General features: G+C 39.8%; 1 protein-coding gene across 4 annotated transcripts in view; it reads right to left on the bottom strand.

Annotated features, from left to right (window-relative positions):
* LOC122985946 (contactin-1a-like) overlaps nt 1-14,047 on the bottom strand; it is a 71,026-nt gene extending 56,979 nt beyond the window's left edge. Inside the window, exons 1-2 of one of the 4 annotated variants that reach the window (XM_044356983.1) lie at nt 13,877-14,047; nt 12,763-13,000 (exon numbers count right to left, since the gene is read on the bottom strand). The gene's annotated coding sequence lies outside the window, so the exon portion shown is untranslated. Of the gene's footprint in view, nt 1-12,762; nt 13,001-13,846 lie in introns of all 4 variants that reach the window. The other 3 variants (XM_044356982.1, XM_044356981.1, XM_044356980.1) reach the window with 3 other exon arrangements.
* Between the last annotated feature and the right edge of the window lie 6,343 nt (nt 14,048-20,390).

The raw sequence follows: 20,390 nt of genomic DNA, 5'->3' as shown, positions 1-20,390 counted from the left end.
TATGCATGCATGGCTTATTTTTCTCCATGGAATACTGTGAGAGATATTTTCAGTCAGGCAGGGAAGTGATGTTGTGATTGCCGGCGCCTCCCTCAGTCTAGACGGCCAGTAATGAGAATAATGAGGGTGGTATCTTCGCTTGCGTCTTCATTACCTGCCTGTTTACTGTTCATATAAATTCCCCTACAGTAAAGCTGAAATGCACAATGGTAGGAGAAAAAGATCTGTAATTAGGAGGCTGGCTCTCTCTTCCTGTTCTTCTCTCCCTCGACCTCCCTTTTAGCATCAGGATGACTTGCTCAGGCAGGGCTCTGACACATGATAGTTAAAAACACATAATGGTGGTGAACACCAAGATTGCATGTGTTATTTTTCATGGGGTAATTTAAGCCACTTCTTCTCGCTGTGTTTCCCCTATAATTGTATAAGCCTGAGTAGCCAAAAGGCCAACGAGGACCCCCGCCAGGCCAAAAAAAAATATTTTTTTAATACAAAAAATAACACCAAAGATCCATTCATTCAGAAATCAATAATCATTTGTGTTTGGGAGTCTTTGTACAGCGCTGTTCTGAAACACGAGTCGACCTCTGTGTCGTTGCCTGGGAAACTCTTGGTAGTGTAGTTCCTTTAAGGAATAGGGCAGTGCGTAATGTGTGTGTGTAGCAAGCAGGGGCAGAGCCAGACATTGTAAACATTCAGGGTTTTTTCCCTTTTACAGCAGTTATATGCACTATTTTTCAAGCCATTTAAATAATATAATGCCTAAAAATCTGTACATCATTTGGGAAAAACAAGAAAAAAATCATCCTGTAGAGACTACACCGTTTTTTGTATCTAATTGGTCTAATCAATCTTCATCATTCTGAAACAATAACACAACCAATATTGAGGATGACTCATTTTCACTCCACCTAAAAAAAGGCAAAAAATTGTCTGAAGTTACTATTTTTAAGTTACATAACATGCAGGATAGGAATTTGGTGTAAACAGCATTACTAATCTTGAAACCTATTTTTGTTATACCATGCTGGAGAAGAGTTTGCAGAATGACTGTTTAGCTGACAAATCTGCCACATTTGAATCCATGCCATAATAATCTGGGCTTCTCTGATAGCAAATCAAGGATCCACAACAATGCCAAGTAAATGTGGTCTTCACTACTCTGAATTGAATATTAGGCCAACAGAAGAACATTTACTCAATTTATATTAGATTTCTTTAGGGAATAGCATAGTAGGATAAACAACATGGGCATATATTATTATCTTATGGTACTTTATTTGATCTACTCCTGGTCACTCTGTTCTCCTTTCCTCCTCTTTTCTTCTTAACTTCTCTCACGCTCTCTTAGCTCACTCATTTATCCCTGGAAATGTCCTCCACTGAAAGAAGAAAATATAAAAAGTATTAAGATTTCTGATCATACACCTATGATGCAAAAAAGATTAAATGCATATCTTATTCTCTTACATCTGCTCCTGGCACCTCTGCCCTCCTTTACTCCTTTGTTCTTCACTCCTTTCTTCTCAACACATTTTCATCTCTTGTCCCTTTTCCTATTCACCTGCTTTCTCCGCAAGTTTTCACATCTCATTTCCTATTCTCTCCTTCATCCTTTTCCTCACCTTCTCTGTCCTTTCTTCTCTCCCCCATTCAAATCCAGACTTTCACTTCTGTCCTCTTCTCACTTCTCCACTTCTCTCCTTCTGGCTCTTCATCACATTTTTTTCTCCTCTTCTCTCTCTTTCACTTAACTTCTGCTTTTCACTCCTTTCTCACTCCCCTCATCATCTCTCCTCCTCTTGTCCTGCTCTTGCTCCACAGGTTTCCTCCTGTCCTTTCACTCTCTCACGTATTTCCCCTCCTGGCTCGTCCATAAACTAGTTAGCTAGCTAGTTAGCAAGCTTGCTCAAAGAGGTGACACAACTGAATGAAACACACAAGACAACAACCCCCCATGACAATGTTAGGGCGGAGCTACAGATGGCGATATTTCCCAGTAATAGAACTTTTACTCAATTGATCTGCGGGTGCAGTCTGAGAGACTGACGGGAAATGACACAAAGTTGAAATTATTTTAAAAATCTAAATGTTTGGGGTTTTTGAGAAAAACCGGGGCTGGAGTCCAAGAAGCCACCCCCCCTCCAACCCGTTCCGCCCCTTGGTAGCAAGTGTGTGGTTGAGCATAAAGCAGAAAAGTGACGGTGAATGCAAGCAGAGTAGAGGAAAAAGTTAGAAGTTGTCAATCTGCCAGTAAATGTACAGTATAGGCTACAATGTGTCAGTTAATAAATGCTGCAGCTTCTCAAGATCAAGAAAAGTCTCATCTGTTGTTTCTCCAACTGCTGGAAAAGTCGCGGGGATTAGCCCCGAAGTTAGCGACAATGGGTTAGCCTAACCTCACCAAGCTAACTTAAAGGTGACCTTTAAGGTGGACCAGCTATTCTCATATTAGTATCAGAGAACAGAGAGAAATGTCTGGCTGCTGAGTCTCTCCCAAGCTTTGCTCAGCAACCCCCTTACCCCCACCCCCACCTCCACCCACCCAGTCCCTCCTACCACCACCCCAAAGCAGTCAACCTAGGGGAATCACTGTCTCGGGGCCAATTTGCGATTGCTAAGTAAAAATTGTGAGAATAATGTCAGTAGCATGAATTAGCAGATTGTAACAAAAGCTCCTGCAGCTACAATCTGAGACAAGGAAAAGAATCTGGAGCATAATTAGTGCACAAGCCTCATGCATAAGTCAGCCAGCTTTCCTCAGAATGCTGGGTTCAGATCTGAATAATGATATGCCAACTGAAAAGAACAACTTTTGTTCAGTGACATTTTCGAGCAGTGTGTCGGAAGCTATTAGTGCTGGTGTATTGTCCTGCTAGCACTTACAGAAAACATGACGCAGGTGGTTACATCACCTTGCAAGTTTGTGGGCCACATGTGATAGTGTGACGCCAGCTAAAAACTGTTGCCCTGGCCTGTCAGTTGGCAGGGCGAGGCCTTATACAAAGAGTACACTGCTTGGACTGAAGAGGGCTACATAAGCATTCTTTGACCTCTTTTATCCGCATTCATTTACTATGCAACAAGAGGGTTGATTTGAGACCCTTTGAGAGGATCCAGAGGGAACAGGTTTGTTAGTGTGAAACGGAAAACCAACCTGTTTGTGGGTTCGCTCACACCGAATGCTAATGTTGCCCATATCAATGGGCTCTTCATGTAGAGATGCAGCCGAAGGCCCGGGAGCTCGGAGGCTGACCAGCAAAACACAAATACACCGGCAGCACAGCAAGAGAGCCAGAAGAGGACAGCGGCTGCCCACAGCTCAAAGCCTGCACCAGCCACAGCTTTTATTTCTGGTTACACTGATCTAAGGAATGAAGGGAGAGCTCCAAATGTTTTGTCCTTCTCTGTTTCTCATTACACCCCCCACACCCCCTTCTTTTGCTTCTCTCTCTACGCCTTTTCTCTCTCTGCCTTATACATAGCCAAAGAGCTGGACTGAAAAACAACAGGCATTCTAAATAAGTGTTGAATCAATACAGACAGGCTGCAGCCAGGCTCTGGTTATAATGAGCAGCATTAATATACAATCAGCTGGTCTGTAGGGGAGCACAACACAATGTTATAACTTTTAATCACTCCTACTTGTGCTAAGTATTTTTTTATTTTAAACAGTAAAAAAATTATACAATCCAAAATGACACAAGAGCAAACAGACATATGAAAAACAGCAGTAGTCACAAGCCATTTTTGAAATATTATGAGGCGTGCAGCATACAAAGCGATTCTAAGAACGCACCTCCACCTGCGTTCATAATTAGAGTCTAATCCCAGTACAAAGAGATAAGGACTTAGAGGTATATCTATTCCAAAAATATTTTCTCAATCTTGTTTTGAACTGATAGCCCAAAAATTGCAAATTTAGGGCATGACCACAGAAGACGACTATATGTACCACAGCTATTTTTACAATTCATACATAATGGAGAGTACATAGGATCATATTTACATCAAATAGCTGGGGTTACATGTAGTCTGTGAATAATCTTATTTTGGATCTCAGGATTTTTTAGAGCATTTATTTTTCTTTGTATTCATTAAAATGTTTCCCCACATTTCATCACCAAGATGGGACCCAAAATCTTCCCCCCAGGATGTTTTACTACCGATAGTAGTGATACAAACAAACATTTGATCATATATACTTATAACTTTCTTCCTTGATGAATAAGCTTTCAATAGTATCTTTTCCAAATGATTCATGTACAGACCACTCTTATATATTGGTATGGATTGGATATGATTCCTAAACTGTAGATAGCAGAAAAATTGTGCTTGAGGAAGGTTGAATTCAGTCCTGAGTTGTGAAAAGGATTTAAGAGTCCCTCCTAAAAACAGATCTTGTATTTTAGAAAAACCAGCATTCTTCCATGACTTGATTGTGCAAAATCAGGATATCATACAATAAGTGCAAAACAGAGTATTGATGTATTATCGCAAAGTGCCTACATATGTGATTCCAGGTTTTGAGAGTATTTCTAACAGTAAAGTTTCCTTTCATCCCCTGTAGTGGAACTGCATTATTTACAAATGGTATGTCTGAAAGAACAGGCTCACACCCAGTAGTTTCCAAATCAAGAAATGTAGAATTAAGGTCATTTTTTTAATCCATTCTCTGATGTATCTAATTTCTGAAGCCCAGTGACAGTACATTACATTGGGAAGTGCTAATCCTTCTTTGTCCACAGGTAATTGCAATTTCTCCAACTTAAGTCTAGGGCGCTTAAACTTCCACACAAATTTACAAATCATACTATGTAGTGATTTAAACAACTTAACTGCGACATAATTTGGCAACATCTGCATTGGAGGTAATAGCCTCTGTAAAACATTCATCTTTATAATGGCTACCCGTCCATGTAGTAATATTGATAAAGGGCCCCATCTTTGAAGATCTCTTCTAATTCCATTCACCACTGGGTCTAGATTCATTTTTATCATATCATCCAAAATAAAAGGAACAAAAATGCCTAGATACCTGAACCCATTAGAAGACAACTGACAAGGAATGTGTCCCAATAAATCAGAGCATCTTAAATTTCCAACTGGTAATGCCAATGATTTCCCATAATTGATCTTATATCCAGAAAACAACCCAAACTCATTAATTGATAATAGCTGGGACTGAGGACATGGGATTACTCAGAAATGAAACAACATCATCAGCATACAGAGAAATCTTATGTAGTTTTTCCTTGGTTTGAATACCAGTAACTGAAGTACTAGATCTAATAATTTCAGCTGAAGGCTCCATTACTAATGCAAATAATAAGGGAGATAAAGGGCATCCTTGTTTTGCACATTTACTTACTGTAAAAGGAGAAGACATTGCCCCATTAATGGAAACTGATGCTTGCTGTACAGAGTATAGCAATTTGACTTAATCAATAAAACACTCAAAGAAAATAAATTTCAAGTTCTAAACAAATACTTCCACTCTATATGATTGAATGCTTTTTCTGCATCTAATGTTACCACTAAAGCATTGAGTTTCTTAATCTTAACATACTGTAAAATGCCCAATAGTCTCCTGATGTTTGAATACGAGTCATGACATGACCGTCCTGGTTATGTACCACAATTTTTGGTATAATATGTATAAGCCTAGATGGAGGGAGGAGGAATCGATCCCTTAGTGATCTGGAAGGTTCAGGAAATGACAGCGTCAAATACATAATTTAACAATCATATAGCCACATTTTTTGAAAATTTCCACCAAATAGGAATATCACAGGATATTTATGGATGAAACTGTGTTGCAAAGAAAACGTAAATCGAAAACAATTTGATAACATGAGCGGAAAATGACTATGGGTGGTCTCAGCAGTGGCATTGCAGGTAAACAAACAGGCTGATTGAATAATGGGCAGTGCAATAGCACTTGCTGAGGCCCCTAGTGCTATGCTTCCCATCTCTGCCAAGCATAATGGGATTTCTTGGGTTTAAATGCACTTCACTCACTCTGTGGAGCCAGTAGGAAGCTAAACTATTGATCCACAAACAATTTAGCTGTCCAGCTGTCCAGAGAGAGGGAAAACAGGACGCCCCTAAATGTATAATGAGGCTTCCCAAGAGCTCGGCCTCCTCAGTATTCGCTCCACGTGCCAGGAGGCCTTCGCCTTTGGGCTCTCTCCGTGATTAGCCCTCTATCCATATACTTCTCACACATACAGACCCCTCCACAGAGGGCTAGGGGTCAGCCAGCTAAAGAACTAGTTTGCTTCTCACCAAAGATGTTTCTGATTAGTCTCAGAATCCCCTTTGACCTCTCAGTCCTTCATTATTTTAAACACACTACTGGTGGAGAATTCTTGACTCCAGTTTAGTATGCTATCACAGTAACAAGGCTGATCTGTCAAGGGTATACAGCAACCTTCATCACTATGAAGCAACAAACACTGGGTTTGCTTCTGAGAAAACAATATACACATGGAAGGTGATTGCATAAGCAGAGGAGTGTGGTTATGCTTGGGAGCCTTGAAATATGAACAAGCATGTAGATGAAATTGTGCACTTGTCTTCCACACATGCTCCAGCACCATAGCAACAGGCCTTGCTCAAAGGCCCCAGGAGTGGCTTGGCCCCAACGAGGAAGCTGCTTCTGTACCTAATTGGACAGTTTCCTGCACCATCAGGCTTGTTCTTTATCCCTGGCATTATAAGATAATAGCACAAACAGCTAAACGTACAGTAAGGTTTCACAATGCCATTATGAACACAGATATTAAATAGGATTAATTCCAAAACAATGCAGCCCATTACTGAGAACATCAATGATGAAGAATATAGAGGTAATCTAATCTTCAAAATGATGCTAAATGCTAGATTTCATGTTTAGTTTATGGAATAAAGTACTATATATCAGAGGGGGCATGGTTGTACTTTATATGCCAGCAACAAAGGTTATTATTTCTGTTATAACATTTTAATCATCCAAAATATCTCCTCTGGTCCATACAAAAGCTATCCTGTAATTTTCAGCTTGTTCAAAGGGCTTCACAAACAGTCTCTGCCATTCATTTTAATCTGGACTTTATGGCATATTTTATAACACTGTGAAAGAATCAAAAATACTTCAACATATAAGGAATTTACTTCTAAACATTGTAGAAGTTTACTATATTGCAGCACTCTGCTTGAAATCCCAGGGAATAAATCAGTCACACTCCACTGATTTTCAAATTGCATGAAATTGAACAGGACCAAAATAGCTTATAGCATTGTTTGACTGCGCAGCTTCTCAACAACACCGTAAACAATGTATCTGACTGCACCCGCGAAGGTGTAAAAACAGATGGCTCAAGACTCCCATGTGAGAAGTCAGTCCACTGTGTGTAACACAATATTTCTGCTCAGTGAAATGTTAAACAAATTCACAAGAGGTAATCTGACACTTTGAGGAGTAGTTTAATTAAGACCCATTCACATTAAGATGCTTAAAATTAACTACTTAATTAGTAAAAACTGTCCTCTGAACTTGTTAACCTTGAAGTGCTGTCACTTTTACTTGTTATCATCATTAAATACAAACCTCTTTACTAGCTAACAACGACCAAAATGCAATTAGCTATTTGATGAGCAAATAACTCTTGAAATCATTGTGGAAATTGAATGCATCCTTGTAAAGCCAGATAAGGTTTGCCCTCCTAATTAACAAACAAACAATTTTCTGTGCTGACATTGTAATGAAGGATGTGCACAAAGTCAAATATTACCAGTAAAAAGTTAAAAAGGTTGATTATGGTGTTAACTGAAATTAGCCGGTGAATGGCACACATTTGTAATCTCCTTCTAAATGAGTCCATAAATCCCAAAAGATTTACTTTGATTGTAAAGTATAAAAATATCTCAGAGAATACCAAGCGACAAATCAGAGAAAAGAAGTGAAATCTTGTTAGATGTAACCTAGTTACAGATTTTAACTGCTACTGTTAACTGTTAAAAATAGCTAATGTTACGTCTCAAATTCATCAACCTTAAGTCATTATTTTAAAAGTATCAGACACAAAGATGCCCTGGAACCAATAAAGTAAGAGGTAAGGTCCAAAAAAGGAAACATGCTGTTTCAAAACAATGGTTGGTATTGAGAGTTGTCTGTCATCTGTCATCTTTGTTAAGTCAATCTTGATGATTTCTTTCTCAGTTTCATTTCAGTTCTGGTTTTGAGAGATTAAACTCTTCAATTGCCCCAACAGGCCACTGACAAATCCTTCGTGTCACTGAACCTGTAACTTCCACCCACTGCGTGATAACACTTTGATGACATTGATCAATGTCATCCCATTTCCTCCTGTGAGTGGCAGGACGAGATACCAGACAATTCCTGAACACTACCTGCTTGTCCAGTGCACATTATCTTAATGGAAATGGATGGATCTGATTTAGAATGAGACTTTGGTAGACAGTGGAGGAACCATGTGAGTCACCAAGGAAGCTCAGCACTTTATCAACCAACAAAATCACACTGATAAAGAGAAAGGGAACAGACTAAATGTTCTAAGATAAAAGACACTTTACGTTATATCTTGAGGGGAGTTTGATTTTTGATGTTTTCACAATCAGGCTATTTATTCAAAAGAATATTTTCACTTGATAACAAATGAAAAACTTTTTTTTCCCCAGCAGCTTTAATGTTATAAATAGACAAAAAGCCAGCGGTTGCTGTATCATGTAAATCTATTTTTATCTTCAACAATGTGCTGCATTTGTGTAAATCACTAAAAGGCCATTTATAAAGGCTGTATTGTATCCTGATCATAGATATGGGAGATACAAATCATGCAGCAAAGCTAGATCAGTCACATACATGCATGTGTGTGTACACACTAAAACAACTTCAATTCGGTGTTGCTAAATAATTAATCATATAGGGTTTGGCATTAAAAGTAACTAGCCTCCTGAAGTGCTGGGAGCAACTTTTTGAGATCATTAGATTCAAGTAGGCAGCAGTGGCCCCAGAGAGAGAACATCTGCCCCGGCAGCAAAGCCTTATTCGATCAAAAAAAGAAAAAGAATGATACAAGAGGTTCTACACATATATGTAGGCTGCTTTAAAAAATACAGCTAGATACTTGAAGCTGAAACTAACAGTTATTTGAATTACCACTTAATCCGTGGAATTATCTCAACTAATTGTTTGGTCTATAAAAAAGCAAATAAATGCCCATCACAGTTTCTTCGAGCCTATGATGTCATCTTCAAATGTCTTGTTTTGGCCAGTTTGATATCACATCAGACAAGATATAAAATTGATTATCAAAATAGTTATCAATAGATTTTCTGTCATTCGACTAATTGATTAATCGACTAATCGTTTCAATTCTAAACTACATAGCTATCTTCTCTACCTGTTGGCATTACAAAGCAGAGAATTTTGAAAAAAATGATAGTAACACAAACCATTAAATATCTAAATAACATTAAGTACATTTACATTAGCATTATAGCTTAGTCTAACAGTACACAAATTAGATGGATGATCAACAAGTGGGATACAAATTCGTACTGTGCCAATAAGTTTTTCCCACTTAGCTCTGTCTCTCCACGTAAGATCTATAGGGTCACATGCCTGCAGAGAGCAGAGAGCAGACCACAGTGGGAGAATCAATGGCGGGGCTAGTGCTAGTCCTGTATACAGGCAGCCAGGGATGGCAGATGGGGACTGAGGCCCTTTCTCCTCCTCAGGCATGAACAGAGGAGAGGTCTGTCTCCAGGCAAACACAGAAGACGTCATGTCCCCGCCTAACTGCCGTACCATTAGTGGATCTCGCTATTGATCGCCGGTGTGTAAATTGCTTAGCAATCTAAAGGAAGCATCAAGATACGAGCATACATGTTTTGTCAGCAGGATAGAGAGATGCACTTGTACAGGCACTGAGGACAGCTGCAGCAATTAAAGCTGGTGTGTGTGTGTGTGTTTCTACACATAAATGTTCACGTGCAAAGGCTGCCTTTCCTTGATATATCCTATCCTACTGCATTTATTTTAACAATGACACAAGTCTACAGGACGTATTCCCTCCAGCGTGACTGACACTGAATTCAGTGCGACAGAACAAACAGTGCCTAACAAACTAGCCCTGCTGCCAAATGCCAATGCTGCCAATCAGTTTGGAGTCTTTTCAGAATCACACGTAAAATCTACCTTCCTTTGTTCAGATAATGCTTTGACTTTGACTCTTTGACTCTCCCCCAAAAATGTGTTACCCAGGGCTCGGAAGGACACAAATCTAATCTCCTAAAATGACTATAAAATTACCTTAATCTTAAATGGCAAACATCCAAGGTTCTGCTTTGAGAAACCAAATGGTGCTGATTAAATTGAGGCAGTAAAAGTCCCTGGTAAGGACATGGTGATATGGAAAAATTCTTGTCTTGCTGAATATAATAATGGTAAAAGCAATCTCTTTCACCCTCGTGCCCACGTTCACAACATTACAAAGCACTGCTGACAAAAGTGAAGTGAGTAAGGGGAGGTTGAAGACAGCTCTACTTTTTGCCTCAGGTAAGGTTACCCTGTCCACCTCAATACGTGACAGATGTGTGTGATTGAAGCTTCAAACCAAAGGAGAAGTAAGTGTACGGTTATGTTGAGTCATTTCACTGTGACACTAATGGAGGCTGAGGCTGTAGCCTTGAAATGCATCACAGAACAGTCACATCTTGCAGGGCATTGTGTTATGTAAAAAGTTCCTCATCAGGCAGCCCCCGACAAGCCGCTGTGACCCTACAGGAAATGTGCTGGCAGTGAACAACTTATTCAAAAATTCAAAGCTCTATATTCAGACGTGTTTTACTGTAGAGCAAGGGGATAAAAATGTACAATCCAGCTTTGGACGTAGTAGGTTAGCCTACTTCTGAGCAGAGTAAATTCAGTCACCTGGCATGAAGGAGACCATCTGTCCTCAGGGTGAACACAGGACAGCAGAACATGCATTAGCAGCAGCCAAGCTTACAAGATTCATAAAGTGCTCCACCTGACAGGCGGCCATTGGAATCCCTTTGACACTTTGTGCCACATTTTATGGCTCTGATTCAGTCAGTGCAATCACACAGTTGAGAATCTCACATATGGCACTGAATAGCTAAAAACATACCAAAAAAGCTTAAGATGAAGGTAAAAAATATTTAGGTCTACAGTGCGCAGAGGTTTAAATGTTCAGACCTGATCATCTGAAGATACACACATATTTATATAAATTGGATAAAGACTAATTGGCTAAGTAACAGGTGTGGGGGCACACAATAGGTTCTTAACACAATATCAATTAAACTCTTCATAAACAACATTAATATGCAATCTGGAACCAATAATCATCAATATCAGGTTCTGATTCAGTGAGCTTTGCCCTTCACAATTGAGAAAAAACAATTATAAAACTGTAAATAGCAAATAAATAGGCCTTTTAGAAGTCATATTACCCTTCTGGCTTGGTATTATTTATGAAACCATGAGTCACAATTACAAGTTCTTTAGACCACAATGAAAAGTTGTGGTGACTTCTGGTGTCTGTTACAGTGGACTAAGTCATGCACTCAAGCAATAACTGCCATTGTTCTGACAACTATTACAGTGCTTTCTCTAATTATCGACCCATACACGATCATGTGGTCATGAAGACAAACATCCTCAGTTGCAGATAGACTTCACAGTGTGCTAACTCACAGTGTCCAGAGCCACAGCAGCTATTAAATGAATACCAATGTAATATTTTTAAAAGCAAAGATTCACATTTTAGATTTTTGTAGTTCACTATAAATCAGAGCACAATTTCATGACTTGTTTGAAGGGTATGTGTGGAAAACCTCCATCATCCTTATTCACCATGTCATCATCAATAATTTTTCTACATGATGAAGGCCCTCTTCCCTCCCTCTCAAGGACCTCTCTAGGTCCCTAAACCTCACTTTGGCAACATGTAGCATGAACAATTTCTCTCCACTGAAGCCTAGTCTGGTGAGTCAGGACGCGCCCATGACACCTTCTCCAGCACCTGACATCCTGACAAAATAACCCTGGCTGCAGTGAGCCATTACTAAGCATTATGGCTCAGTCTGCCAGTAACCATGACAGAGCCGCACCATATGCCTCAATCAATCACTAACACATGGACATGCGTTTTAGTTCCATCCCAGATGAAAGTGTTTACAGTCGTCGGGTGCTTCCTAATCTCTTGGCTAGAAGGCAGGCGGCAGTTTCAATCATCGGTATGTGCGGCGCTATTAGGCGCTATGGCCTCTGGCGTGGTCTAATTAATGCTGAATCTAATACTGAAGCTTAATATTTTACGGCAGATGTGATATATATAAGGCTGAAAACATACAGATCATCTTTACATCTGCTCAGTGCATCGACTATTTTTTTGGGAGGGAAGTGCCTGCCAGGATGTTGCAGCGGATCATGCATCATCCCCACCACGCCACGACAAGTCTGATTCTGCAAGCACAGTATCTCTCTGCATCTGTCACCACGACACACACAAAATCCCGCATAAATGCAATTTCTTCGAATCCAAATCGTTAACATTTCTGCACTGCGGACGGCTGCATAAGCTCCATCCCATCCGCGCATCCATCCCACTCAGCCTCTTGTAAACAACACTGATTTCCCAGCTGTCAAAAATGCAGTTAACGGTTTATCTGCAAATTATGTCTAACAGTCAGTTTTCACTATTATCCACCCAGTGCTCCCAGTGTCCTTACCTTCTGTAGCGGGCAAACGCGTCCGTCCGTCTGCGTGTCCTTCACGATGCTCGCACCTGCTCAGCACCGCATCGCCGGGCGCTCAAGAGCGGGGAAAGAAACTGACAGAGCCGCGGTCCTGTCCCCGTGGATTGGATGAAGGGTTACGACTGTCAACTTAGGGGGGCGCTAGACGAGCTTTTTCCCCAGGACCATGAAGCAGTGGCTCAGTGAAGGTCTCCCAGAACATGAGGATGACCTAACCAACATAGGAAACAAGTTCATGCTTATAAAACAGTTCAGATGTCTCAATCTACACCTCTTAAAGTTGATTTAATGATCCAACTTTGCTTCAATATGTGAGCTAAACTGGCTGGTACCATTTAGGGGTTGGCTTTGGTCTAGTACAGATTATAATTTATAGTCATCCACTATTTTATTATAATATGAACATTTTAAAGGGGGGTTTAAAAGTAAGGTATTCTATTATAACGTTAGTTGGAAAGCTTGCTTTTTATGTCGGGGCTGTGAGCTATTATGTCTATTTTGCACTTGTCTATTATGCAGGACTGTTTTCTCTCAAGTCATAAAATCTCAAAAAGGGTTAATTGTGTCCACGGGCTCTTTCCATTTTAAGAGTTTTCTCGTGAAATAGAGCGTCCATGTTAAGCTCAATGCATGTTTCAAGTTTATTTGCCTTCATCACTCTGCTATTTTAATATCTATTCAAAGGCTAAATGTAATGTCATTAGGGAGAGAGAGAGAGAGAGAGAGTTACAGTAACTTTACATGCCATTTCCAATGTAATATCAATCATAGAAATGTATTAAACAATAAATTAAAAAGTCAGTTGTTCACACTTCTGATAAAAAACGCAGAACAGACTCTCTCTTGCTAAAACCTTTTGGTTGACAGTTACTGTTAACGTTAGCTAAGCTAAGTCACGCGCAGACGTTAGCAACTATTACCTAGCAACAACATCAATTTCAGGTTGCTAACTAGCAGTCTTGACTATTCAGTTTTTGATTTAAAAAAAAAGAGGTGAATTGCCTAAATTTCCTCCCTTGTAGCAAGAAAACATCAAACCAAGCTAATGTTAACTTACACAACCATCACCTAGAAAAAAGTTGTTTACTTTGACATCCAGCAGCAGCAGCATCAGAGAGGAGCAAATAATATTCATCGAGATCGTCTTTCTGGACCTCAAGTGAATATAAATCTAATATACATGCTCCTTTTAACTCTTGTTTAGTCTCCACCAAGCCCTCAGAAAATATCTGGGTCTTTATGATTGAGGCTCCACTGTGTTCACTAGCCATCTACTTACTTTGTCTGATGTTTTGTGTTGGGCAAGGTTCCTTTATTTATTTATCTATCTATCTATCTATCTATCTATCTATCTATCTATCTATCTATCTATCTATCTATCTATCTATCTATCTATCTATTTTGGCATTGGGAAGGGTGCTTGCAGACAGTTCATCAAGGCTTTGATGCTGAGAGCAGCTGCTAATGGGAGTTTATAATATGAGCTGTTGAAACTCAACCATTAAATAAATGTAGTCATAAAGCTAAAAGCTAGTAGTTGCCAAAAATACCCTTAGAGCCGCAGAGTTGAGTATCAATTCTCCATAATTTTACCCTTTTAGTTTCCTTTTCAGTATTAATATCAATAAGTGTCAATAAGTATAAGTGCCTGTATCTTAAACAGTGACATATCTTCACTAAAGAGATAACAAAGATGATTTTTTATAAAGAAAATGTGCATAGCTCAAAATGCAATGTTGATCATTTGGTTCTTGTGCAAAAAAAAGTCATTCTACACATGCTTTATGTCTTTAGTTCTCTTAAATTAATACCATTCAGACATTTCCTGTCCATTCCTCACCTGCTCACCAGTTATCCTCAGTGTGGTTCCCCTTCCATCACCTGACCAATCTCCTACTTAACTGTACACACCTGCTTCCCATTAGTTATCAGCCCCAGTATTACACTGTGCACCCCCCCATCAAGCATTAACCTTTTTTATCAGATGGTCTATTGTATGTTGCCTCAGCTTTTGCCCTATTTTTGCTCTCTGTCTATGCCCTCTTGACTGTTTTTAAGACATGTCTATCTGCCAAGCTTACTTCCTTTGTTTTTGCCTGATTACCTTCCCAGTAATAACTCTATTTATTTATTTTTTGGTTCAGTAAAGCATGTTTGTGCCCTTCAGCCTGTCTCACTCAACTGCCTCAGTGTACAATTAAGTTGTCATCCTCCCTGATTCTTACAAAAATACATATAAGGGATATAAAAAATGACTCAACATTGTGTTTAACAGGCAAAACTTGAAGCATATCTAAATATAAAAGTGTAAATCCCAACAGGCTCATTTAGATGTTTATTTAGATGTTTATTTTACACTACATAACAACATGTGTGCACCCGAGAAGCTCAAGCTATTTTTGAAGAATAAGATCCTATAAAAACTGTTTACAGGGATTTCTGAATTTTCTCAAGTAGCCTGAACATCTTCTTCTGGAAATGTATGTTGTTGTGAGGTTGTTTTCTCAGGCAAAGTTTTTTTTTTTTTTCAATGTTTTGAGCACCACAAAAAAAAGTAATTACATTTTTTGGTTATAGTGGCAAAACTTCCAGAGGCAGGAATCTCAAAACTTCAGCAGATAACAACAAAACTATCTGCATGACTAGACATCATTTGGTGTAAACGAGAAGCTAGTGTGACTGGAGCCTGCATGTTAAATGTCAGCCTGTTTTTCATCAGGCAGATATCAAAAGGGCACCTCCACTAATTACAACGCTGTGCCCATGTGTCAGTCTAAACATGAGACTATCTCAATCCCCTGGGATTAGATTTAAATCTTGGATGCAAACACCACACAGCAAATAATAATCTGTTGTGGTGGCGGCCCATAAATAATGCAGGAATCTTTGAGAAAGAGCAGGGTAGAATTAATTTAAGGACTTAGTCCCCTTGAATGAATTTGGGGAAACATATCAAAGAAGTACTTTTTAATGTGATCAGAAACTGACTTAACATGAAGGTTACAGCTCTATATCAAGTCGAGTGTTGCTGCTTTGTTCCCTAAGGCTGTTATTATTCTGACTTTTCATAAAATAATATTGTTTATTTTGAGTTGGTGTTCATACACAAGAAAAAAAGGCATTATTTTCAGCTCAGGGGGACGTATTTGGAAAATATGTCAGTCCACAAAAAAAAAAAGCCAAGCCAGAGGGATCCAGTAACACTGAGGAAATACACAACATCCAAATAGAGCGGCATGATACAGGGCCCAAAAGGATATTATTTTGTGTGTAGGTTATCCAAGATCTATGTGTATTCAACCCTCAGACAAACACTTTTGTTCCTCTTACAACATGCAGTGCAAATAGAGACAGATCCTGCTGGTGAATAACACTGTTACAAGACCGGTCTCTGGGGTAGATAAGAGGAACAGCAAACACCCCGCTGTCTGGAGGAAAGAATAGGTGGCTGTCATCTATCTGCGTGGCAGAAGAGGAGGAGGAAGAAGAGGGAGGGGGTAAATGTGATTTAGCCCCAATGATCTTCACAGGGGATCATGGAAAGGTAACCCCCCACCCCCACCCCTACGCCACCCCTCCCCAACCATCCATCCAACCAGTCCAAATATGCATGGGATGTGGTGGGGGCGCATGGGGAATAGGAATCAGGGTGTGGAGAGGATTATAATCCCGGCGGTGCTATCATGATAAAATGAGGGGTGGGGGGGGGGGTGGATAGAGAGTGTTAATATCAGATCGATAGAACAAAGCACACTCACTTTATGTAGCATCCATCCAAGAGGAGAGGAATGATATGTGTCACCATATCAGCTCACTGTCCCTCCCACCTCCCTTCAGCCTCTTTGGGTTGTTAGAAGTACTGGTGACGAAATGATACCTTTATACTGGAAGGGGTGATTTCCCCTTTACAGTTGGGGTGTTCAATTTCAGGCAAAAGGAACCTAAGATTCGGACTCAGAACAGCTTGGTCTTGGCAGATGTGGGTGGGTGTGTGTGTGTCTGTGTGTGTGTGTGTTGGCAAACTGTTCGTCAGCCATATGGAAATGTCACAGAGTAATCATAAACAATTATCCTCCCCAGCTCTCAGAGCATCAGAAAAGGGCAAATTTACATAAGACACAAAGGCTCTGCCACTTACATCTAAGGAACAGACGCCCTGCAGCTCAGCACACACTTAAAAAATACCAGAAACTAAATGATGGTGTTTTTCTAATACCTGCCTTTGATATCCTTCATTCTGTGTAACGTCTTATTGGGAGGCTTGTAGATACTGAAAGATCACATCCTTCGCTTGAGCATGTGGTATGCAAATGATTCGTTTAGAGAGCTCCCAGGTTGCTTAAAAACAGGACATCACAACGAGACAGTGTAACGATTCCCTCCCACTGAAAGCAGACTAGAGGTAGACATAAAATCACCAGTAGATCAATTCAAACCAGGCTTTCTGCCCAGCAGTAAATCAAGGAGCTGGACTGAGAGGAGGTGGGGGAAAGATAATGGATGTTATGGCAGACATAGAGCTGACACAGAATGAATCCACTGAGAATTGGATGAGGAATGAGAGGATGGTGGGAGGGGTCGGTATGGTGGAGCAGCAGGAAGGGAGAGTAGGGGGTTGGGTGGAGTTCATAAGGGTAATAGGGCAGCTGCTTGTTTGGTGGCAATGATCACCAATAAACGGACAAATAATGTGATTCTGTTGCCATGAAAATAAATAACCATTGTAAATGAGGGCTGGGGATGTCAACAAAGGGCCAAATAAATTCAGTTTTTCAGGCTTTTAGCTAAAATATAAGATAATTCAAAAAATTGAGATTTGAATACAGTATTTAGTGAGTTACAGTAGGTATAGATTTTGCAACTGTGGCAGATATCTCCCCTCAACATAAAGTGTAGTATTTTCATTGCAGGCTTTGTGCAACTTAAATTAAAAAATTTCAATAAATAATGTCACTGCATCACATGAGCCTGTTGCTCATTTCAGCCATTGTAAATGCCTCAGTATCACTAGGTGGCAGTAAAGTCAAGAGGGAAAACCTGTCAAACAAAAATCATCATTCAGTAGCTGAAGGTCACCAGGTCTTTCAGATCATTACTGCTGAGCATGGTTGTAATAATAAAGACATTATTCCAGCCAGCTGCAGTTCATGTCGATGCACCCAATAAAATTCTCCTTGGGTTCATTTTGGCAGAAGAAAAAAAATGTATCAACCCCAATTCATAAGTATCTGCTGCAGCAATCTATTTTTAATCGCTCCTATTATTAAATGCAAACTATCCTGTGAAATATTCCCTAACAACTTTACCCAGGAAAATGAATTAGTGTACCTGAGTGAACAGAAGGCGAAGAGTCCTTGCCAGAGGGGGAGAAAGTATTTCCAAGACACCAGATACCAGACTTACCCGCTTCCTGACACCAACACTGTGTGATAATGCACCAGATGGTGAGCCGCTCTCTCGCTATTACCCTGACAATATGACTGTAATCGAAATGGAAGTGCCGCAAGTGTGCGCCAAGAAGATGGAGTCCAACTGTCGTGTTCCATAAGGCTTTTCTATAGCTGCTTCACACTAAGGAGACTGAGGCAGGTGTAGGCATCCATATTTACTAAGTTCTCAGCTCCTGCTCACTCACTGTGCAGGGTATCATTGCTGCTCATTGCGCATTTAAAGGATGGGTTAACAGTCTTTCAAGTCTGTCTTAAAACATTATTCAAGTGCCCAAATGAACATTGAAATAGGTTTTTCTTGTCATAATCATTCCTCCTGTTCATACTAGTCAAAAAACGATCCCTTCCTGATGCGCTTACAATGTACGTGATGGGGGACAAAATCCACAGGCCTCCGCCTGTATAAGAATGTATTTAAAAGTTTATCTGAAGCTAATATGAGACTTCAACCATTCAACTTGGGCAAATCAAGTAGATATTTTTCAACGTTACAGTCTTTTTAGTGCCCATGTCAGCTCAAAAGGGAGACACTGTCCGAGGAAACACAAAGAGGGAATTTTAGGCTAAAAAGAATGTAAATGTGGCAGATATTCACTTGATCCACTCTTATAGTGTTCATATAGGTACCTGACTGTTGTTTTAAGACAGACTTGAAAACTTGTGAACCTATCCTCTAAGGAAGTAGGTGTGTGTGGTGTGTTATGCATTTTTACATTGCCCTTACCTGCCTCTGTGTTTTAAGTTTTGGAGGGCTGAAATCTGAGTATATTTGGTATCATTTCCTTCAGATCCGTATACAGTACCAGTCAAATGTTTGGATACACTTTCTCATTTAAGGGAATGAACTTTTGACTGGTACTGCAGCTCTAAATATATCTCAGGCATGTGTAGCAGGAGATGGTATCAGTCCATTGCCAACACACACACACACACGCACACACACTAGCTTGCAGCATTTCTTATTTTCTTGCTTTAAGGGTGTAAAATTATAATCGCTTCTGTGTAGCATACTGAAATGGCATGTGTTATGTAATGAGTCATTTATTCTTACATTTTCTAGCACCAAGACTGAATAACTGGCTTTTTATGACTCATCAAATCTCACGCTTGCCTGTCAACACTGGGATTTGAAAATAAGGGAAATTTTTGCCCCGGGCCACCCCACCAATCCTACCACTGTCTGCATGCCCCTTCCATTTAGACAAGGGTACACACAGTGAATCCTAAAATCATCACTAGGCAACCACTTGCTTTAAAATATCAGTGCAACAAGAACTGGGTTAACTAGTTCCTACATGAAGTAAGTGACTACAATTAGGTGGTCAGAATCAGACACGTGGTTGAAAGTGAAATGCTGTGAACATCCCTGCATTATATAAATGAAAACACAAAAGGGCATATTAATTCAGCACTTACAAGTTTATTTATGTATTAGGCTACTTGAATGAGGATATGTATACATCACTTACACATTATGCTTCAATTGTGATTTTTAAGAGAAGCTACTGAGCCAGTTGATAGGAGAGAGTGATTACAAAAATGTATGGGAGAGATAGGGTGAGTGAGAGAGCGTGAGTGAGAGGCTCCATGTGATACACTAAAATCTGTGTGGCATATTTAAAAAAAGCATGACTTTGACCGAGGTTGGTCTTCAGTAAGTACAGGTAAGCCTCCTCGCATTTGGTGAGACACTTGCACAAACTTTTAGCCTTTCTGGCAGGTACTCCATCCCTCTAACATTCATCATCCATCCTTGAGTTCTTCTTCTTCTTGTTTTATTGGCATGTGCCATTATTTTTTTACAGTCTATGGTTTGATTGAATGACTTCTCATCAATAGATGCTAATGTTCTACATATGTTACCGCCAACCCATTTATTTATTTATTTTTTTAGAAAGGTTATAGTTACTACAAGGAACTTTTAACTGGTTATGAAACAGTTGCGATGCCTCTGATGCCTCTATATAACAAAGGAGACCATCAGCGAGAAGATTGGTTATTTCTATGTAGTTATTCTAAATGCCTGCCATCGGGTCAGATTCCTTGCAAAATTAGACAAAATGATTTACAGCACACAGACCAGAAGAGCCTTTGTTTACATTACATGTAGCATTGTAGCATGAGGGATTACAAAGACTAGGTAGTGCTAGG

Source organism: Thunnus albacares, chromosome 7 (genome assembly GCF_914725855.1).
Source record: "Thunnus albacares chromosome 7, fThuAlb1.1, whole genome shotgun sequence".
NCBI classification, from domain to species: Eukaryota; Metazoa; Chordata; class Actinopteri; order Scombriformes; family Scombridae; genus Thunnus; species Thunnus albacares.
The sequence above is the reverse complement of the archived record's forward strand: the minus strand, read 5'-3'. Positions and strand labels throughout refer to the sequence as shown.